General features: G+C 42.2%; 1 protein-coding gene across 5 annotated transcripts in view; it reads left to right on the forward strand.

Annotated features, from left to right (window-relative positions):
- Positions 1-5,154: 5,154 nt before the first annotated feature.
- Positions 5,155-23,767, forward strand: part of LOC126983984 (serine proteinase stubble-like) — a 145,804-nt gene continuing 127,191 nt past the window's right edge. The window contains exon 1 of one of the 5 annotated variants that reach the window (XM_050837269.1): positions 5,155-5,864. The gene's annotated coding sequence lies outside the window, so the exon portion shown is untranslated. Of the gene's footprint in view, positions 5,865-18,888; positions 20,067-23,767 lie in introns of those variants that run through there. The other 4 variants (XM_050837270.1, XM_050837268.1, XM_050837272.1 and 1 more) reach the window with 4 other exon arrangements.

A 23,767-nucleotide genomic window follows, 5' to 3' on the forward strand; every position in this document is an offset into this window, starting at 1 on the left:
CCCTTTGTTTTATATTGTGTTTGATCCTTTCTGCGAAGAGAGAGAGAGAGAGAGAGAGAGAGAGAGAGAGAGAGAGAGAGAGAGAGAGAGAGAGAGAGAGAGAGAGAGAGAGAGAGAGAGAGAGAGAGAGAGAGAGAGAGAGAGAGAGAGAGAGAGAGAGAAGAGAAGAGAAGAGAAGAGATATAAAAACAAAATCCGAAAACCTAAAAAGTTAAAGAGGACGAAAGCGAGGAAAAGGAAAAATGGAGAAGGAGGAAGACGACGACGAGGAAAAGGAAGAGGAAGAGGAGGAGGAGCACCCGTGTTTAAGAGGCATAACTTCACTCCCACGAGGATGCGTTAAAAGGGAGAGTCGAGGAAACAGGAAGTAAAGGAAGAAAAAAAAGCAACCGAAGGAGGAGGAGGAGGAGGAGGAAAGGAAGGAAGGAGGAGGAGGAAGTAAAGGAAGGAAGGAGCAGGAGTTTTTAAGAGGCAGGTAAGAGCATGGGGGGAGGGGTGGGGATGGGGGGGAGGGGAATAAGCAGGCAAGCAGATGTCACTCAACTCAGGTCTGCTTCAACATCCTGCTTCCACCATCGGCACATTAAAGGTGACCCGTTATATACGCGTTCTTTCTTGTTGCCTACTTCTCCTCTTATCCTCATACTTATACTCATACTCATTATACTTATCGTCATCATCATTATCATCGTCATAATTCGTCCTCCTCTTTCTCCTTTTTTTCATTTACTTCTTCTTTTTTCTTCTTCTTCTTCTTCCTTCTCCTCCTCCTTCTCCCCCTCCTCCTCCTTTTCCTCCTTCTCCTCCTCGTCGTCCTCCTCCTCCTCCTCCTCCTCCTCCTCCTCCTTTTTCTCCTCCTTCTCCTCCTCGTCGTCGTCCTCCTCCTCCTCCTCCTCCTCCTCAGTTTAAGATATTCTCCTAAAGATGTTCTCATTACTTGCTGAGAGACAAACAGAAACAAACAAAAAAACAGAAACACAGACACAAACAGACAGACAGATAGACAAAGACAACGACGAAAATACCATCACCTTCCTCGGCATACTCAGCAAGGCGGGGAATAATAAACAAAACAAATACTAGCTTTCACAAAAATAACAACTCTGAGTATCTAAAAAGACAACATCCGAACAGACAGACAGACAAACAGACAACCACGAAAACATCATATCCCTACCTCGGCATAAGTCACAAGGCGGGGGATAAACAAAAATACTAACTTTCCATAAAAAAAAATAATATCTTGGGAGTATTTAAAAAGACCGAAAATCCATTAGTCACCCAAAAACAATGGCGAGGAATAATGAACTAAATAAATACGAACTTTCCATAACAAAAAATAATATCTTGGGAGTATTTAAAAAGACCGAAAATCCATTAGTCACCCCAAAAACAATGGCGAAGGATAATAAACAAAACAAATACTAACTTTCCATAAAAAAGATATAGCTTGGGAGTGTTTGAATTTAAAAAGACCGAAAATCCATTAGTCACCCCAAAAACAATGGCGAAGGATAATAAACAAAACAAATACTAACTTTCCATAAAAAAAAATATAGCTTGGGAGTGTTCAAATTTAAAAAGACCGAAAATCCATTAGTCACCCCAAAAACAATGGCGTCACAGGCGAGCGGCGTCCATTTGTCTCCTTTCCGCCCCATAAATTGTTCCCTTATTGACTCAACGGGACCATAAATGTTTGTGTTACCCATCGTTGAGTAATACTATATGGCACTTCCGCAACCCTTTCCCTGTTCTTCCTTTTTCCTTCTTCCTCCTCCTCCTTCCTTCCCTTTCTGCTTCCATCTTTCTTTATGTTGTGGGTAATACTTTTTGAACCCTTTCCCTACTCTCCTTTCCTCTTCCTTCTTCCTCCTCCTCCTTTCCCTTTCTGCTTCCATCTTTCTTCATGTTGCTGTGGGTAATGCTCTCTGAACCCTTTCCCTGCCCTCCCCTCTTCTCTCTTTTTCCCACTATCCCTTTCTGCCTCCTTCCTTCCTATATTTTCTCTCCTTATTCTATCCCACCTTCCTTCCTTCTTTTCTTCTATATTTTTCTCTGTTTCCTCTTCTTCCACTATCTCTTACTCTTCCTGCTCCCTTTCCCTTCCTTCCTACTTCTCCTCCTCCTCCATCTTCTATCGCGTTTCCTCTATATTTTTCTTTCCTTCTCCTCCTTCCACCATTCCGTCCTGCTTCCTTCTTTCCCCCTATGTTTCTCTCTGCTTCCCCTTCTTCCACCAATCCTTCCTGCTGTTAGCTTCATTTCTATCCCTGCTTCTTTCTCAACCCTTTCCCTGTTTTCCTTCTCTCTTTCTCCTCCTCTCACCATCCCTTTCTGCTTCCCTCTCTTCTCTTGATGTTTTGAATACTAATTACTGTCTATTTCTCATCCCTTTCCCTGCCTTCCCTCTATACTCTTTTCCATCCCATCATCTCTTCTTCTTTTCTTCTTACCCTCTGTATCTTACCTCCTGCCTCTTCCTAAACCATTTCATTGATTTTCGTTTCTTCCTTCCTATGTCATTCTTGGTCATTCCTTCACTTCCTGGTTCTCCTCTCCATCCCTCTCTTCCTGCTTTATCTTGTCCTCCTTTCTTCCTTCCTTCCTTCCCTCCTCTCACATTCGTTATCTCTTTCTGCTTCCTTTCCCTTCATCCCTCTCTGCCTCCTTGCTTATCTTTCTCCACTCCTCTCTCCCTCCCGCCCACCCTTCTTTCCCTCCAACGATCCATCAATCCATCCATCTCCCCTTGCCTCCCTTCCTCCCTCTATCCCTTCCTTTCTTCCTTCCTTCCTTCCTTCCTTCCTTCCCTCCTTCCTTCCTTCCGTTCTTCGTGTACTCTACTAATTAGTGTTTGGGGATGAGAAGATGGTAAGTGAGGGTCATTTAACATTGTGCTTGTGGTTTAGAAGGAGGAGGAGGAGGAGGAGGAGGAGGAAGTAGAGGAGGATGGAGAGAGGAAAGAAGTACAAGAAATTAAAAAGCAAAGGGCAAAAAAAAAAAACTAAAAGGGCACGTAAAAAAAACGGAGGAGGAGAGGAAACAGGAAGAGGAAGAAGAAGAAGAGGAGGAGGAGGAGGAAGTAGAGGAGGATAAAGAGAGGAAACAAGAAGTAAAAAAAAAATAAAAAGCAAAAAGCAAAAAAAAAAACACTAAATGCAAAAGTTAAAAGGAAGGAAAAGGAGGAGAAAGAGGAAAGATAAGGAGGAAGAAGATGAGGAAGAGGAGGAGGAAGAAGAGAGAGTAGCAACATCATAACCACTTAGCGTTGAGAACTAAAGAAGACACTCCCACTACCTCCTCCTCCTCCTCCTGCTCCTCCTCCTCCTCCTCCTCCTCCTGCTCCTCCTCCTTAGGTCTGACGAAGCAGAACACACAACGGGATTCACAGTTACATCTCAAGGTTGGCGGGACTTTAATTTAACCTTCTACACCAAAACATTAGCCTGACGCATGACACCTACCAACTAATTAAGGACAGGTAACTAGAAGCCCAATCCAGGTGAGAGGGCGGCAAGGTAAAGGTAAACTAAGTCACAGGTGCGTTAATTAACCTGTAAGTGGAGAAATTACATGTGTTTTGGGCGTGGGTTCCCTCCTGGTGAGTGGGTGGGTGGGAGAGTCTGTGGCGTGTGTGTGTGTGTGTGGGTGTGTCTGTGTCTGTGTGTGGGTGTGTAGTGAGGTTGGGAGACGGTGTGCACTGGCGGACATGGACTTGTGCTTGGCTGAGGTGTGCGTGGAAGAAAGGAGAACTGAGGTATCTGTGAAGGCAGACTGAACTGTTTTACAAGGAGGACTGACGTGTGTGTTTGTACGATGACAGAAGTGAGTGAGAGTTACTGAAGTGTGAGCGAGGGATGACTTAAGTGTTAGACGAGTTGGATTGAAGTGTAGGGTGAAGAGGATTGAAGTTAAAGAAGAGAACTGAAGTGTGTGAAGGAGAGTGAAGTTTGTTAAAGAGAACTGAAGTGTGTCTGTGAACAACAACTGAAGTGAAGTGACTGAGGAGGGCTGAAGTGAGGGAGCATGAGACTGAAGTGCGTAAGAGATTTACGAGAGATGACTGAAGTGTACGACGAGGAAAACTGAAGTGTGCGAGAAAAGTGTGTGAGAAGTGTGAGTGAAAGAAAGAGAACCGAGATTAGTGAAGGAGCCTGACCTGCATTTCTAAGTTCGATTGTAACAAGTTTTGGGGTACATGACATAGCTATAACCATCCCCTACTAGTCTGTTTCGTCTCTACGTATAACTAGCATGCAATATAAGACACGTATATAAGTATGATTTTACAAAGTGTTCTGATCGTATTCTGAACCTAAGTCTTGCCGCATCCCTGACTGTCTATAAATACTTCAACGTCACTGGAATAGGTCGAGGCAGTGAGCGGGAACAAGAGTGTCGCAAATCACGGCTCATACACGCGAGTCAATTAAATGAGGAGTGAAGGAAGGCCACGCAACACATCTCAATAGAAAGGTTGTGTGTCATGTGAGTAGTGTTCCGAGAGCCAATGTACTGAAGGAGGGACACACGCCACAACTCAAAGAAAGGCTGTGTTGTGTGGGTGGTGTTGCGAGAGGTAGTGTGGTGCAGAAAGGCCACTGAACACAAGTCAAAGGGAGGGCTGTGTGTTGTTTGGGTATTGTTTGGGTAGTGTTGCGAGAGTCGTTGGTGTGGTTGATATAGTCGGAAGACGAAAAAATATCAGCTTAACGATCTATCTTAACAAAAACAAGAGAAATACAAGAGTGAATGCAAAAGAAAAACTCCCTAAAAAGAAAAGAAGTTAGAGATTAAATAAAAGAAGTCAGAAAAGTTACATCTAAATAAATAAAAATCAGAAAAGCTACATTTAAATAAATAAAAATCAGAATTAAAAGTGATCACAGAAGTTAATCCTCTTTACCAACGAGAAAATAAACGTGAAAAATATAAAGAACATAATCCTCGACATTTCATAATCACATCACGCAAAAAGCTTATAACTCAACTATACATCACACACACAAAAAAGAAAACAATTGCAGTTACCAACGAGAAAATAAACGTGAAAAATATAAAGAACACATAATCCTCGACATTTTTTACTACTCACACGCAAAAAAAGCTTTAAACTCACCACACATCACACACAAAAATTGAAAATAAACGTGAAAAATATAAAGAACACATAATCCTCGACATTTCATAATCACATCACGCAAAAAGCTTATAACTCAACTATAAATCACACACAAAAAAAAGAAAACAATTGCAGAGCCTTTCGTAATATCGTCAGCGACCCCAGCGAACGGCCAACCAACCAACGCGACACGAACGCAACCCGACTGACTGACTGAACGACTGACGACTCATGATGGTTTCGTAAAGGTGGGAATGACGTAGTACGAACACTCTACATAACGCTATCCCAGCCAAGCGAAGTGGTGGTGGTGGTGGTGTTGGTGGTGGTGAGGGAAGGTCGCTGTGATGAAACTATGTGCATGTTGCTGAACACTGAATTAACTTAACACTGAAGAATAAGAGAAAAAAAAAGAAAGAGAGGAAGAGAGAGAGAGAGAGATGCAAGAGAGGACATCCACTGTACTTCCAATCGAGTGACTTGTTATAAAATAAAGAGAAAGAAAAGAAATAAAGAGAAGAACAGGAAAGAAAGAAAAAGAAAAAGATAGAAAAGAAAAAGAAAAAGAAAAAAAATAAAGAAATAGATAGGAAATAAAAAGAAAAAAAGGAAAGATAGGAAAGAGAAGAAAAAGAAAGAAAAAAGATAGAAAATAAAAAGAAAAAAGAAAAAGATAGGAAATAAAGAGAAAAGGAAAAGAAAAGAAAGAGATGCTGCCATGATTCAGCTTTGACATTAGGTAAGTATACGTATATATGATAGTAGTAGTAGTAGTAGTAGTAGTAGTAGTAGTAGTAGTAGTAGTAGTAGTAGTAGTAGTAGTAGCAGTAGTAGTAGTAGTAGTAGTAGTAGTAGTAGTAGTAGTAGTAGTAGTAGTAGTAGTAGTAGTAGTAGTAATAGTAGTAGTAGTAGTAATAATAGTAGTAGTAGTAGTAGTAGTAGTAGTAGTAGTAGTAGTAGTAGTAGTAGTAGTAGTAGTAGTAGTAGTAGTAGCAGAAGCAGAATTAGCAACAATAACATACTCCACCATTTCCCACAAAGCCAATAAAGTGTAATGCGTGCAGGTAATTTAGAATGACCTAATTTGCTGGTGTGTGGCGCTCATACTAAGGTCAAAGGTCAAATATGGAAGGTCAGAAGTTTTATTTTATTCACTTATTTACATGCTTTTATTTATTTATTTATCTATTTATTTTTACGTTCCGCCACCAGTAGACTTTCTTGAATGACCCCGTAATTACCTGGGCAAGCGATCTATATTGTTACGTAGTATTCTATGGTGTTACAGTATCAATGAACCAGTTATACGTTACATCAAACCCACTCAAACCAGCTCGTACTAGTTCCCTTATCTCTCCTATCAAGTGTATGGCATCTAATCTTATCCTCAGGTGGGTAAAGGGTTAAGAATCTGTCCACGAGTAGGTGAGGGTGGCGGAGGCCTAGGACACTAATCTGGTTGTTGTTGATTTTGTTGTTGTTGTTTGTTTTGCTGTCACTGTAACTGTCCTTCAACTCTTTATCTTGTCTGACTTGTCCTATAATTTCTTGCTCTTTCATTTTTTAATATACCAGAGAAGCGTCAAGCGGGTTTTTGTGTTGTTGTTTTTTATTGTTGTTGTTTGTTTTGCTGTCACTGTAACTGTCCTTCAACTCTTTATCTTGTCTGACTTGTCCAATAATTTCTAGCTTTTTTTTCTTTTTATATATACCAGAGAAGCGTCAAGTGGGTTTTTGTGTTGTTGTTGTTGTTGTTTGCCATTGACCTGTCTCCCTTGCTGAAAAAAATAGAATATAAAAAAATGTTGCCACTTTGTTACTTTGGTTGTCGATCTGCGTTGAGCTCATGACAGACGGACAACCAAAGTACCACGGTGGCAGCCTTGAAATGATGGCACCAGTCAGGGTAAATTGAGGACCAGGTGGAGGCGGTGGCTGAGTGGTTAGCGTGACGGCCCCGCGTTCAGGAGTTCCAGGAGGGACGCGGGTTCGAATCCTGGCCGCCGCACAGCTGAGGTTTTTCAGTCACCGCCGAGTGGCCTAAGACTACCCACATGCTGCCCTGAAGACCACCCATCAACCCGGGCTCTAGATAACCTCTCCAAAGAAAGGCTCAAAGACGAGTTCCGGGGGGGGCAGCATGAGCCAACACAAGATGGCGCCACTATAAACATTCGCCTGCGGCAGAACGAGCTGGGCCGACCATCAGGCCCCACCGGGAAGAAGCCTTGAGCTGACCATCAGGACCCACCGGGAAGAAGCCTACCGCGCAATAGGCCGAGACATAAAAAATAAAAAAAAATAGAACGGAGTACACTGACACCAGACAGAGGAGGGTAGAAAACGCAGTGAAAGTCCTTTGTCATGCAGTAGATGGTGGTGGTGATGATGATGATGATGATGATGATAATGATGATTACAGTACACCCAACTAAGACACTTTCATATCCCTACTGTTTCCATCCCTTCCGTGTTTCCCGTTACTGCTAAAGACAGTTTCCTCTCCCTGTTGTTTCCGTTCCGTTGATATTTCCCGTTAGTTCTGAAGACACCGTTTCCCGTTTCGTCTCACTATTTTTTTCATCCCATCCGTATTCCCATAAACTAGTAAAGGCAGTTTCATCTATCTATTTTTCCATACCGTTGATATTCCACGTCAATGCAGTATCAGGACACCTCTCCTCCCGAATTTGACCTTGCTTTTGGCCACCTCTTCTAATTCTTTTATGGGAGCAGCGATTAGTGGGCTTTTTTTATTACTGTTTTTTTTGTGCCCTTGAGCTGCTTCCTTTGTTGTAAAAAAATAAAAAAAACTGATTCCCTTCCTTACTGTTTCCTGTTTCCAGTGATATCTCCCGTTGTTAATAGACTGTTTCATCTTCCCACCGTTTCCATCCTGTTCGTATTTCCCGTTTCTATTAAAGACACTGTTTCATCTCCCCCTCCTCCCCTTCCCTACCGTTGGCACTTCCCGTCCGACGTGGCAAGCCCGTTACAGGCACTGCCATCTGCTGCGTCCCCTCATAATGGCACCCTGGGGGACCTGACGTAGTACTGCCCAGCACGCCCCCGGGCTGCTCTTTGTCTTCTTAACCACATGACTCGCCCGTTTATGCTCACGCTGCTATTTACTCGACCTCATATTAGCTTTATCGACTCATCACCGCCAATATTTTTCTTTCCTTCAGTTTTCTCTATGAACAAAAAAAAACGGGAGCTGTTTTATTTAACCGGACTGCGTATGCAATCTCAAATTAGCTTTATCTACTTTTCTCTACTAATACTTGACTTTCCCTCTTCAGTCATTACAAATATTGGCTTTATCAACTTGTCCCAACCAATATTTTACTCAACTGATTTCCCTATGGACCAAAAAACGGAAACTACCTATTGGAAATGCTTATTCAACCCCAAATTGGCTGTATCTACTTTTCTCTACTAATACTTGACTTTCCCTCTTCAGTTATTACAAATATTGGCTTTATCAACTTGTTCCAACCAATATTTTACTCAGCAGATTTCCCTATGGACCAAAAAACGGGAACTACCATATGGAAATGCTTATTCAGCCTCAAATTGGCCTCATCTACTCTTCTCTACTAATAATTATCTTTCCTCTTGAGTCACTACAAACACTTCTCTCTACAATACTTCAATGGGGGTGTTTACTTAACGTTTATCAACTCACTCCAGCATTACTTTTCTTTCCTTGAGTGCAAACAGTTTTCTCTACGAACCTGATCACTATTTTATTTCTCTTCAATGGTCTATTTACTCAACCTTTATCGACTCTCCATCATTACTTTTCTTTCCTCCTCCTCCTCCTCCTCCTCCTCCTCCACACGAACAGTTTCCCTGAAGACCCAAAAAGGAGCGTTGGGAAAGCCCGCGGCCAAGTCCAGTTCCCTCGTGTGGCCTTTTGTTTACACCGACCAGCTGATTCGCCTCCACAAACGATGACTTGACCTGAACTTCGGTAGCTCTCGTGTGTGGGGAGGAGGAAGGAGGGGATGTGTGTGTGGGAGGGGGGGGGGGGCCCGCTGTGTGTGTGTGTGTGTGTGTGTGTGTGTGTGTGTGTGTGTGTGTTGTGACAGAATATCCAATCAATGTTATCACTTTACATGCACCAAAAAACGGTCTACGCTCAACATTCCACGATAATTTAATTTAGTAATAGCTTAATTAACTCGACTTCTGGTAAACTGCAAAAAAATAACAATCGGATACTCATGTTAACATTATCATTAATTTCTGTTGACTAAGTTTCTTTTTTTCTCATTTACCAGCTATTTTATCCAATCAATAAATCGTCATAACAAAAAAAATACGACCGAAAAAGGAGGCTTAGAAATATTGGTGCAACGGTAGTAGTAGTAGTAGTAGTAGTAGTAGTAGTAGTAGTAGTAGTAGTAGTAGTAGTAGAAGGTGTGGTAAGTAGCCTTTGATATCCGTGTTACTGTTATATTAATTAGTAGCAGACTAGCAGTAGCAATAGTAGTAGTAGTAGTAGTAGGAGTAAAAGATCAACGTGTGTGTTAAATGTTTTAGCTGTAAGTAGTAGCAGTAGTATAAGTAGATCAGTTACATGTTCCTAGGTGTGTTTAGTAGCCTGTAATATCAATGTTTGTAAATTAGCTCTTACATGTAGCAATAGAAGTAGATGTAGCAGTAGAGGATGAAGTACATGTTGAGCGTATGGTAAGTAGCCTGAAATATCCGTGTTAGTGTGTTAGCCGTTCCCGCCTCTTCCTGCCGGCCTGCATTGTTCATCTTGCTGCTGGGAGGGAAACTAAGCGTCGAGGAGGAGGCCGCCTTGCACACCCAGCCACACTGACACACATCCACACCCAGCTACACACACAGCCGGCCGCGGAAATGATGATACGTTCGCAAACACACACACACACACACACACACACACACACACACACACACACACACACACATACGCTTTCTACTTGCATACTTATTACTATATATACATACCGTACCTTGATACCAGGGTTGTTTTGATTTAAATCAAGTGATTTAAATCAGAATAAAAAAATCATGATTTAATCAAAATTAAATATACTAATTTAAAATAATTTAAGTGTTATATCAGGAGTAAAAATATCTAATGATTTAAATTATATATATATATATATATATATATATATATATATATATATATATATATATATATATATATATATATATATATATATATATATATATAAATCATAAAAAAATATAAACTATTAGTCCTACTAATGAGTTTTATGTGAAAACTCATCTTGGGAAATGTATATTAAACTATGGTTTAATTTAACATTGGCCAAGTTTAATACAAGAAAAAGGCCTCGTAAGAATGAAAACAAATATTCAGTGGAAACAAACAAGGATTAATGAAAAAAAAATCATTTAAATAAAAAAATCGATTTAAATACACAAAAAATCCGATTTAAATCAAATAATGCTTGATACATACATACATACCTACATACATACATACAGACAGACATGCGTAAAAAATAAATAAATAAATCAAACATACGACCATGCCGCAGAGAGAGAGAGAGAGAGAGAGAGAGAGCGCAGATGGTGAAGACGCACAAAATTTGAGCGAACGACAGATGTGGCCGACCGTCCCTCCTCCTCCTCCTCCTCCTCCTCCTCTTTACCTGCCGCCCAGCCAAGTGTGTCACGCTTAAGGACTAGGGTGCGTGCGTGCGTGCGTGGAGGAGAATTGTAATGACGAGAGAAGAAAAAGGAAGAAAAGAGAGAAAGAAAGGAAGAAAGAAAAAAGAAAGAAGAGAAAGAAAAAGAAAAAAAAGAAAGAGAAAAAAAGACAGGCAGAAAGACAGGTAGAATAACACATACGGACAGAAAAGATTAACATAGACAAACAGACACACAGGAAAAAAAGAAAAAAACATCCCCTTACCAAATCAAATTACAAAATCTATAAGGAAGGAAAATTCAAAAATAGAAATAAACCTGGTGAGATAAAAACAATACACACAATAAAAATAATTCACAAGCATAACATCGAACACGAAATATTAAAAAATACGACAATTTCTTTATTTTCCGGTGGCGTATGAGGAGTCCAGTGGTGTGTGTGTGTGTGTGTGTGTGTGTGTGTGTGTGTGTGTGTGTGTGTGTGTGTGTGTGTGTGTGTGTGTGTGTGTGTGTGTGACTTTCCATGTAATCACCCCCGCCCCCCCTTCCGTTAGCAGCAAACACCACAAACCACCAGCCTGGGTAACGCCGCTTAATGACTCAGGGAAAGTAGTGGACAGCGGGAACAGGAAAAACGTTAGCGTGGGAAACGTTCGCGGTGGAAAACGTTCATGGTAGGGTGGCAGATAGCATGCAAGTAGGTGCGAGATAGCAATGTAAGTAGGTGGAGATAGAAATGTAAGTAGGTAGGAAGCATAGATGTTAGTGTTAGTATGGAAGGCAGGTTGATAGAGTCGTTTTAGCGTAGAAGGTGATCGGACAGTATCGGGAAAAGAAGATACAGAGATTAAAACATTAGTGAGGTAGAATGTAGTGAGATAGTAGTGGAAAAAGAGAGGTAGTATTGCAATGATATATAGTGCTATGCTCAACAAAGAAGCATATGAAGGAAGATGAAAATGTGTGTGCAGTTGGTGTTTCAAAAGATGGCACTCAAGAATGTAACGTTACCTGGAAAACAGAGCAGGTAAGATGAAAGTGATTTGAGTAAAGGTGAAAGAGGGAGAATAAAAATAGGGAAAGGAGGGCAATCTAATGTGTTTTATGGACGGTGCGCGTGGGAACAATGATGGTGGAAAGACAAAAGGTAAAATGAAGGTTATTAGAGGAAAGGTGAAGGAAGGAGAATAAATATATGAGAAAGGAAGGCAAGTTAATGTGTTTTATGTGAATTTGTGAATGGAATAAAAGTAAGGATGTGTTGTTATGGATGGAAGGAGAATAAACAAAAGGAAGGGAAAGGAAAGGTAATGTGTTTTTATAAATGGTTCACATAATGACAATGCTGCTGGGAAAATGACAGGTAAGGTAGAGGTAGAGGAAAAGTGAAGATAGAGAAATGAATGGAAGGAAAGGAAAGGAAAGGTAATGTGTTTTTACAGATGGTTCACATAATGACAATGGAGCTGGGAAAATGACAGGTAAGGTAGAGGTAGAGGAAAAGTGAAGATAGAGAAATGAATGGAGAAAAAGGAAGGTAATCTAATGTGTTTATAGATGGTTCGCGACAGAGAAGGCGACAGGTAAGGTACAGGTAGAGGCAAGGTGAAGATAGAGAAATGGATGTAGGGAAGGAGTAAGGAGTTCGCGCACGAGAGGAGGAAGAGAAGTGGGTTGCCGAGGTTCTAAGAAAGCCATAAAGTTTTGTATTAATTAAGAAACTCGAGAAGGAGATGAAAGAGGAGGAGGAGGAGGAAGAAGAGGAGGAGGAAGAAAAGGAGGAATATTTTATACAATCTTCCATTTGCGCATTAGTCCGGTTTCTCTCTCTCTCTCTCTCTCTCTCTCTCTCTCTCTCTCTCTCTCTCGGAACTTCCCCTTTCACCTAATTACTCAATGTCATAAAAAATGGACATCGTTCGCACCACGACATCCGGGTAGTGACTGACTGACTGACTGACTGACTGACTAACCAAAGTGACTGAAATGACTAACGAGCTGAACTGACTGACTGGCTGACTGACTTGACCGACTGAAGTGATTGATTGCCTGACTGACTGATTGACTGACTAACCAAAGTGACTGAAATGACTAACGAGCTGAACTGACTGACTGACTGACTGACTTGACCGACTGAAGTGATTGATTGCCTGACTGACTGATTGACTGACTAACCAAAGTGACTGAAATGACTAACGAGCTGAACTGACTGACTGGCTGATGACTTGACCGACTGAAGTGATTGATTGCCTGACAGACTGATTAACCAGACTGACTAAATGACTGATTGACTTAATAACGGACTGACTAATTGACTGACTGACTGACTGACTAACTGACTGACTGACTGACTGAGCTAACATGCTACCACTGCTGAACAACTGACTGGGTAATTCATTCAACTAACTGACAACCTGATTGGCTGACTAAATGACTGATTAACTGACTCACTGACTAATGAAGAGATGAACTAATGAATGACTTACAAACTTAACCAAATTAAAGAAGGAATTACCGGCAAAATGAACTGACTGGTTGACTAACTGACTGACTAACTAACTGACCGACTAAATGACAGACTGACTGATTGACTGATTGACTGACAGACAGACTAACCGACTCCCCGACTTCAGTACCAATTTTAACTTTCTCCTCAACATATTACTTTTCATCTCTCCTTTTTATTTTTATTTTTATTTTGGGGTTCCTGTTGTTTCCTTTCACTTCACTTTCACTATTTCCGGCGAGCATCCTGGAGTGTGTTAACGCTTTATATGTGTTGTCAGGTTAATTGGGTCACAGTAGCCAGGTAAACTTTCACCTTCGGAAAATACTAGTGGACGTGATGACGCAACGGAAATGCTTAGGGTGAAGGAAATAGGAAAATAAAGGAAAAGGGAAAGGAGGAGGAGGAGAAGGATGTGGTGGAGGAGGAGAAAGAGAAGGGGGAAGAAGTGGAGGAGGAGGAGGAAGAAGATGAGTAGGAGGAGGAGGAGGAGGAGTGAATTGAGTAAGTTGAGAAGGTTAAGTGAAAGAAAATGATAATAACAGAAGAAGAAGAAGAAGAAGAAGAAGAAGAAGAAGAAGAAGAAAGGAAGCAAAATCGGACACAGGAAAAATAGCAATAAAAGTAGAAAAAGGAAGAAAAAGAGAAGGAAGAGGAGAAGGAGAAAGATGAAGAAGGACAAGAATAAGAGGAGGAGGAGGAGGAGGAGGAGGAGGAGGAGGAGGAGGAGGAGGAAGAGAGATATAAAGTGACAGGCCAAGAAATAAGATAGAAGAAGCTTTTAGTAAGAAAGTAAAGATAATTGTTATGATGGAGCCGAGGGATGAGATAGAGGTGGTGGTGGTGGTGGTGGTGGAGATGTTACATAGAAGGAGGGAAGTGAAAAGAAGTGAAAGAGGTGAGAGAAGAGAGAGGAAGAGGAGGAGGAGGAAAGCTATGGAGGGAAGAAAGAGGAGGATGAGGAGGGAAATCGTGGAGGAAAGGGAGGAGAAAAGGGAGGAAAGTAATGGAGGAAAGGAGGAAAGCGTGTCTCATGTCGGTTCTGATGTGAAATGTGACGTTCATGGCGTGTCTGTGTGTGTGTGTGTGTGTGTGTGTGTGTGTGTGTGTGTGTGTGTGTGTGTGTGTTACCTATTGACAGACAAACACATACATACATACATACACACACATACATAAATAAAATGACACGCACACACAAAGAAAGATTGATTGAGAGAGAGAGAGAGAGAGAGAGAGAGAGAGAGAGAGAGAGAGAGAGAGAGAGAGAGAGAGAGAGAGAGAGAGAGAGAGAGAGAGAGAGAGAGAGAGAGAGAGAGAGAGAGAGAAGGAAAATATAGGCTTCGTACTGACCTAGTGTAGCGACAGGACAAAGAACCAGGAGGAGGAGGAGGAGGAGGAGGAGGAGGAAGAGGAAGAGGAAGAGGAGGAGGAGGAGGAGGAGGAGGAGGAGGAGGAGGAGGAGGAGGAGGAGAGTTGCTGCAGAGTCATTCTTGTTTAGTCATTCCCGTTACTTGTAAACGAATTGGATTTTGGCGACAATGGGAAAGGAATTATTTAGAGGAAGTAGTAGGAGTAGTAGTAGTAGTAGTAGTAGTAGTAGCAGTAGTAGTAGTAGTAGTAGTAGTAGTAGTAGTAGTAGTAGTAGTAGTAGTAGTAGTAGTAGTTGTAGTAGTAGTAGTAGTAGTAGTAGTAGTTGCAAAGATAATAATAATAATACGAAGAAGAAAAAGAAAAAGAGAAGAGAAGAAAGAGAAGAAGAGAAGACGAAGAAGAAAAAGAAGAAAAAGAAGAAGTACAAGAAAAAAAAAATAAGATCAATACAAATGAGAAAAAACTAACAAAAAGCGAAAAAAGCGAACAAAGATGGAAAAAATCATCCATCAATACATAAAAAAATAATCTTCCATAAATAAATAAACAAATAAATAAATAAATACAACAGTTTATTTTTTTAAATCGACTCAAAACTAATACATCACAAACTTTACCCAATAATCTCTCTCTCTCTCTCTCTCTCTCTCTCTCTCTCTCTCTCTGACCCCCCCTCTCCCCCCCATAACCCACTTTTCCTCTATCGTAATACTGTATCCTCCGTGCGTGTCATCAGGTCTATCGTGCGTAATGAGGTGAGGAGGTGAACCTGACTTTTTACCTTTCCTTAATTCAGGGGTTCGACTTTCTCTTCTTTATCAGTCACGGGATGGAAAGGAAGGAAAGTGTGAGAGAGAGAAAGAGGGGAGTAAATAGGGCTTGGAGATAGGACTAAAGAGGGTGGGGATGTGTGTGTGTGTGTGTGTGTGTGTGTGTGTGTGTGTGTGTGTGTGTGTGTGTGTGTGTGTGTGTGTGTGTGTGTGTGTGTTATGCATCTGTCGTGTGTAATTATGTGGTATGTGTGTGTGTTTGATATGCTAATGGTGGTGGTGGTGGTGGTGGTAGTGAAGGGGGAAGGGAGAGGGTAGTGGGGGGTGGCTCATTAAGGTAAGGTAAGGTAAGGTGTACCCCCGCCCTAAGAGATGGAAAAGGTAGTCTCGTCACACTCCCTAACACCTCAACTCTCACGTCATGATAAACAGCTTTCCATTCTGTTCCCTTCGCTGTCGTTCCTGTGTGTGTGTGTGTGTGTGTGTGTGTGTGTGTGTGTGTGTGTGTGTGTATGTGTGTGTGTGTGTGTGTGTGTGGTCACTTTCCCCCTTTCCCCCTTTTTCCAGGTGTCCATCACGCAGTTTCCCCCCTCCGCCTTTCACTACCTCTACCTGTGAGCTTATTCATTAGGGACACCGTAATTTCCTTTTCACCTGTAGACTGTAAGTGTGCCAATGAGACTTTCCTTTTCAATACAAATCATTTGACAAGAAAAAAATACTCATACACATCCTCATATATTTTTTTCAATTTCATCTAGACACCTATCACAAGCATCACATATATACTCCTTTCTTCCTCTCATGATAAAAAAAAATATGAAGGGGGGAAAAAAGACGAACCACTATTAGCCACTCCAAAATCAATTATATTAAACAAGACAACAGAAGAAAAATTAATGACGTTCTAGCTCATTATATAACACTTTTTTTTTTACTCATTAAACTCCCTAACTTTCTACGAAAAAAATATTACTTCTGACAATAAAAAGAAATGTACCACGATTCATAATTTATTCAACTCCGTAACTCTAAAAAATATAACATTACTTCTTACAATAACAACAAATATAACAGGATTCCTCATATATGAAACTCCTAAACTATCAAAAAATAACAAAAAAATAACAACAAATATATAACAGACACCCAAACCTAGGCAATGCTTCCTTTCTTAACAACCACGATTCCAGAACAAAACAGTAACATCCTCTCCCTTTGAAGTCACACGGGGCACTGGGGGCAGGAGAGACGACCCCTAGCTTACATACTCTAACATACAGCAACAACCTTCTCCTTTTAGCGTCTTGCAAGGCTCTGAGGGAAGAGAGGGAGGGAGAGGGTGAGGCATACGTGACATAACACCAAAAAAGACTCTAAAAACGGAACTGCAACGACCTCTCTTTACGACGTCTGGCGGGGCACTGAGTCGAGGTAGGACGGAGCACAGGTGACATATCCAGTCGAGTCCAGAAACCAGATCCCGCGTGGTCACTCAAGACGCATACTTCCAGAGAGAGCCTTGCACCTACCAACCCAACCACCCCGCTCCCTGACCATCCTCTCCCTACCCGCGACCAGCCCAGCCCGACTTTCACCGTCTTAGTGTGTGCATGTTAAGTTGGCCTCCCGGTCGCCTCACTTTCTGCATGACTTTTGCCTCATCGCTTCCTTGCTTCCATTCCTGCTTTCCTTGCCTTCCTACTTTTCTTACGTTCTTCCACTCTTTACTTGATTATTTCCTTCCTTTCTGTCTCCTTTCTTTCCTGCTTTCCTTCCTTCCTTCTTGCCTGATCGCTTCCTTCCCTCAATCACTGGCTTCCTATCTTCCTTCCTTCCCTATTTCCTTCCTTCCTTCCTTCCTTCCTTCCTTCCTGCCTGATAGCTTCCTTACCTCAATCACTGGCTTCCTATCTTCCTTCCTTCCTTCCTTTCTTAGTTTTTTTCCTTCCTTCCTTCCTTTCTTTCTTCTTTCCTTCCTTCTTTCCTTCCTGCCTAATCGATTCTTTGCTTTCATCCGTGCCTTTCTACCTCCTTTATCTTCCTCCTAACTTGCATATCTGACTGCCTACCAACCTACCTACTTACCTACCTACCTACCTACCTGCCTAATCTACCTACCTACCTGCCTCTGTCCACTTTCTTGCCTACATGCATGACTGCGCGCCTATTTGTCAACCTGTCTCCCTGCCTGCCCACCTGTCTACCCGAGTAGCCGAAGATGTAACGCAGGTCCACAAGAGAAATTCGTGGGAAAAATTAAAATATGTAACGAAAATCCAGACCAGTTTGAATGTCGCTTGAAATTTACGAGATTTTTACAGATTTTTTTGTTACACTCAGGTTTTAACTTTGATTACTTGCTGCTGGATTTTGCTTTTTTTTATTTCAACTGTGATTTTAAAGCAGTTAAATCGTAAGGGTAAACTATGGCCAATGTCTTGTAGAAGTATTGTGAAAAAATTGAAATGCCAGACTGTTACGAGGGCGGAAAAATAATTGGAAAGTGATATTAACCTCTTTCCTCTCATTAAAGAAGAATGAGGATTTATTTATTTTTTTTTTTTTATTTTTTTTAGTGACGGTCACTGGACAATATTCTGTAAAATCAGTATACAACACTTCCGATTCTACAATATTTAAGGCGACTGTAAAATTCTTAAAAGTTTCAATTATTATTTAACAAAAAGTAATCACGTAAAGTTATTAAGTCTCTAAACACGGTGCCATTAGAATGAAGCAATGTGTCGTCATCATCATCATCATCATCATTACCTTCAACCAATATTAGTCCACTGCGAAACAAACTCTTTTCCCATCGTTCTTCTCCTCTCGCATGACTTGACCTGCCCACATCCAATACTTGTTCTGAATTGTTATCTCCCTCGTGTATTGTTAGTGTACTCCATCCAGCTCATGCAAATGTTCTAATTTCACCTTTTCACCTAGTTCTCTGCCTACCCTGACCTATACTATTCCTGACACTTTCTTTGGCTGTTCATCTTTCACCAGGTCTACGCATGACATGACCAGCCCGAATCCAAGACTTGTTCTCAATTGTTACCTCCTTCATATAGGCGTGGAGATGAAGGTTTAGAAGCACTGGGTAGGTTAGACGCTTTCCCCTGAGGAGCTATAGATCAAAGGATTAACCAAGCCTATAGAATAAATTAAAACTATCAACACATAATGAAAAAAAGTATGACCGCTTAATCTGCTTTGTGTAAGAGCATCACAACGGAATAAAATTAAAGGTTGTGAACCCCCGAGGAGGTTAGACGTTTTCCCCTGAGGCAGTAAGAATCTAAGGATGAACTAAACTAATAAAACTATCAAAACCTCCAAAAAAATACCGATTAATCTGACTCGCGTCGGAGCATCTCAGCGGCGTGAAGGTGAAGATTGTGAAGAGGGAGGTTCAATGCTTTCCCCTGAGGCACTAAGGATCTAGGGATGAACCAAGACAGTAAGACAAACATAAACCTACATAAAAGTATCACCACTTAATCTGCCTCGCGTAGGAACATCTCAGCGGCGTGAAGGTGAAGGTTGTGAGGAGAGGGGCGGCAGGAGGTGGTCGAGGCAGGAGGAGGGAGGGGGAGGGGCGCCGCTTTCACCGGAGCTGCCTGGTCGAGGAGCGGCGAGGCGGCGTTTCAGCGGCTCACAGTGGTGTGTGGCGTGGTGCGCGGCGCGTGTGACCCAGTGCTGCCTCAGGGCGACTACCTGCCTCCCCCACTCACCCTCACCCCCCTACCGGCGTGTGTGCGTGCGTGTGCGTGTCCCTGCGTGTGTGTGTGTACAGCCAGCAAAGTTGACCCAGCTCCAGTACGCAAAGGATAATGAAAACGGTCTAAAGCATCGGATATTTACAGTTATAACGAATGAAGTTGAGGACCGCTTTGTGAGGACAGTTTGAGGAGCACATGGTGAGACTTGTGAGAAGTGAATAACGCTAAGAACTTTAAAAAAAAACATTGCCAAAGCTACGAAAAGAGGACCCCGGTGTAAGATCTGTAAGAGGAGAACTACACTGAAATAACTATAAGAAGACCACACTGTAAGACTTGTCATAAAACCACATTGAAATAACTGTAAGTGAACGAACACTCTGCAAACCTAATAAGAGAACCACATTAAAAACTGTAAGAAGCGACACACACTGGAAATAACTGTTTAAATACATACCTTCTACCGTTATCTTTGGTGAACTCAATATACGTGAACTTGACCAAACAGAAACCAAAAGAAAACGAAACCAAACCAAGGTGTACACTCGAAGGAAGGAAACCCAACCACAGAACATGAAATAATATGAAAACGGACTAAAACAAACGCCATATACACTCACTACGCGGCATTCTCTCAAGTCTTCGCTCACTCTCCACAACCTATCGTTCACAAGGGTGCTGATACTTTTTGGTCCACTTGTACATCTCTCCCGCTGGTGTTCGAAGCCGCGTTTATCGAGCTCAGCGACGTGAAAGTGGAAAAGTGAATCACATCTTTACGTGTTCGCATTATCATAACGGTGTGTGCGTACGTGTGTGCGTGCGTGCGTGTTTGTGTGCGTTGAGGTGCGAGTATTTTAAGTGGCCCAAGGAACCTCACCGTGGGAGTTTGGCCAAAGGTGAGTGTTTTATTAAGTGGTGTGTGTTTTTGTTTGTTTGTTTGTTTGTTTGTTTGTTTGTGTGTTTGTTTGTCTGAAGCTAGGGGCCGAGCGTAAGAGAGTAGTAGTAGTAGCAGTAGTAGTAGTAGTAGTAGTAGTAGTAGTAGTAGGAGGAGGAGGAGGAGGAGGAGGAGGAGGAGGAATGCTATCATTGCTATTGTTTTCTATCATTATCACTATACATATTACTATTATTTCCATCATCATCATTATCATTATTACCTGCTTACGTACCTTAGCAAACTAACGATACGTGTCTAAAGGCGTGATGAGGAAAAACATAAAACCCAGGAATTTGTTTGAAGAACCGAGGGAAAGGAAAGTTGCACGACCGAAAAGTGGCACACAAAACTAATTAAACAACGAAAGTGAATATGCAGTTTTAATAGGATTTGCACCTCGGACCACGCACTTCCGGATGCCCGCCACGTGTAGCATGTTAAAGAAGAGATGCAAGATGCGTGCCCAAGTAAATCCTGTTCTGCTATGCCTTCAGTGCTATGATAAGCTGGTTGAGCCGTGAGAATTTATGTTTTAATAACTGCATACACTTTCAAATGCTTACTTATCATAGGTGTAGCATGATAAAGATGTGTGAGATGCGTGCCCAGGTAGATCCTGTTTTGACTCTTCCCACGCCTCTTAGTGTTATGATAAGCGGGTTGAGGCGTGAGAATTTATGTTTTAATAGAAGTATGCACTGCCAGATCCTTACTTATTATAGGTGTAGCATGATAAAGAGGATGTGTGAGATGCGTACCCAAGTTAATCCTGTTTCGACTCATCCCAAGCCTGCAGTATTATGATGAGCGGTTGAGGCGTGAGAATCTGAGTTTTAATAGTCGCATGAACTTTCAGATGCTCACTTTTTTTATAGGTGTAGCATGATGAAGACGATGTGTAAGTGCGTGTCCAAGTTAATCGTATTCTGTTTCTTCCCACGCCTTCAGTGTTGTGATAAGCAGGTCAAGGCGTGAGAATCTTGTTCATTAGACGCATCTTAGTTTACGCGCTGCCGGATGCTTAGGTGAATAAGATTGAAGATGTGAAATATGTGTTCAAGTTCATCTTATTCTGCTTCTTCCCACGCCTCTTAGTGCACAAGACACCGAATTGAGACGTGAGAATATGTGTTTTCAGAGACGCATTTTAATTTACGTGCTTCCGGATGCTTAGATGAATCAGATTAAAGACGTAAGAAGCATGTCCAATCTCATGCTATTCTACTCCTTCCCACATCTCTTAGTCCAAAAAACAGAGAGGAAAAGACGTGAGAATATATGCTTTAATAGGGTGCTTCATTGAATTAGGTTGAGTTTCCACGTTAATCCTGTCTCGCTCCTCTCCCGTCTCCTCGTGTTGTGATAGAGTGGTTCGGTTTCAAGGGGAGTTGCGTCTAGGTCCTCATGATGGGTGCTTGTGTGTCTTAGCTACAAGGGTTGGCATTAAGAGGGCGCTGGGTGTGTGGCGCTGGATGCGTTTCCCTGATGAACCTGCCTGATGAACCTGCCTCTCCTCCAGCCTCCTCTGTTATGATAAGTGAACGTATGGGAGGGGGTAAGTGTGTGTGGGGGGGGGGGGGCGTGAATCATTAGGTTTAGTAAATATTAATGATTTAGTTATTCATCAGATGTGGTAGTCTTATGTTGGACTATTGCATATGTAGTGTGTGAATTTCCTTTGTATTGGTGTGGTCAGTAAATTATCTATGTGTGCGTGTGTGTGTGTGTGTGTGTGTGTGTGTGTGTGTGTGTGTGTGTGTGTGTGTGTGTGTGTGTGTGTCAGCGTGTGGGCAGACAGACCCGACCTGTTTGGTTTGGCAAGAGAGAGTTATATATGAGCACCGAAGCTTGCACACAAAGAAACATGCTTACTCAGGAGAAAACCCCTTGAAACAGACAACATCCCTTCCCAGCTACAGCCCCGGGAGAGGATGGTGCTAAGGGGAAGAAAGTAAAGAGGCACGTGAGTTTGTAAAGGTGAGGTGAGCAAAGGTAAACGGATGGAGGGTGGAGTGGATTGTTGGCATGAAAGGACAAGGAAAGTTAGGTTACGTTAAGTTGGGGTTGGACAAGGAAAGTTAAGTTACGTTAAGTTGGGGTTGGACAAGGAAAGTTAGGTTACGTTAAGTTGGGGTTGGACAAGGAAAGTTAAGTTACGTTAAGTTGGGGTTAGGTTAAGTTTCGCTGGATTGTTTTTTTTTTTTTGTTTTTTTTTACAACAAAGGAGACAGCTCAAGGGAACAAAAAAAAGGAAACAATAACAGAAAAAAAGCCCGCTACTTGTTGCTCATAAAAAAAAAAAATCCAAAGAGGTGGCCGAAAGAGAGGTCAATTTCGGAAGGTTAGGTTTAGGATGGTATTAGGTTAGTACTTAGTTAATATTAGGTTTGTATTAGATTGGGATGGATTTACTTCGGTTCAATTAGATTAGGTTAGACATAGGCATAGGTACATAAGTAAGTAAGTAAGTAGGTCAGTCGGTAAGTAGGGATAGGTAAGTAGGAAGTACATTATGTTTGGCTAAGTTAGGATAGGAACACGTATAAATAGGAAGACAGGGCAAGAAAGTGAAAGGTAGGGCAGAGCAGGGCAGGGAAGGGCAAGGGAGGGCAGGGTATGAAGACGGGTAGATAAGAAAGCGGAGGTGAAAAAGCAGGCCAGGGCAGGGAAGGGAAGGGCAGGGCAAGGGAGGGGAGAATATGCAAGTGGGAAGGCAATAGGCAGGCGGAGGTGAAAAAGAAGGCCATGCTATACCCCCCTAACACACTGACCTGCTGCGGGAGAGAGAAGGGGGGGGGAGGTAAGAAGGGGTGAAGGGGAGAGCAGCGAAAGTCAGGGAGGAACCAGCCGTATAGATCTCATGCAGAGGCAGTGAAGCTTTCTGGGGTACACGATAGAAAACAGGAACGAGTGCAGTAGTAGTAGTAGTAGTAGTAGTAGTAGTAGTAGTAGTAATAGTAGTAGTAGTGGTAGTTAAAAGCACTTTCGACGAGTCCACCAAAAATTGCCAACTATTATTTTTCTTTCTAATGCAGAGGAAGAGGAAGAATTTTGCAGAGAGAGGAGAGGAAAGGGACGGGAAGAGAAGAGAGAGGAGGGTAGGGAAGGAAAAAGAGAATAGAGTACAGGCAGGAGGAAAAGAAAAGCAAGAAACAGGAAGAGAAGAATAAGTAGGAATGGAAAGAGAGGGAAAGAAAGAGCAGAAAAGGAAAGGAGGGGAAGAGAGGCAGTGTCAGGAAAGGGCAGGTGTAAGGGGGGGGGGGGGGGGTCGTAGTACCAGTGTAAGTCAGTGCCTGCGAGCACTTTCGATGGGTCCCAAAAACGTCGAACCAGCTGATACTTGCGGTGGCAGTGAGAGTCAGCGGGAGGAGGTGAAAGTTAGTGGCCAGCGAGAGTTTTGAGGAGCCACCACCAGCAGGCACCGACCACCACGTGTCCCGCGTCCCAAATCGTTACGTGAGCTCTTAACTGATTGACTTGCTCTTGTGGGCCAGCGGGAGCAATGCGCGAGGATGGATTACTACGCCTTTGGGACTGGAGGCAAAGAACGTGATGGGGAGTGGAAAAGATGGGAAGCAACCAATTTAAAGCAGAAGGACGATGAAACTGGCTGAATGTTAAAGTTTAAAAAGTAGAGAGAGCAAAACAAGAGGATGGATT

This window comes from Eriocheir sinensis, chromosome 55 (genome assembly GCF_024679095.1).
Source record: "Eriocheir sinensis breed Jianghai 21 chromosome 55, ASM2467909v1, whole genome shotgun sequence".
Classification (NCBI taxonomy): domain Eukaryota; kingdom Metazoa; phylum Arthropoda; class Malacostraca; order Decapoda; family Varunidae; genus Eriocheir; species Eriocheir sinensis.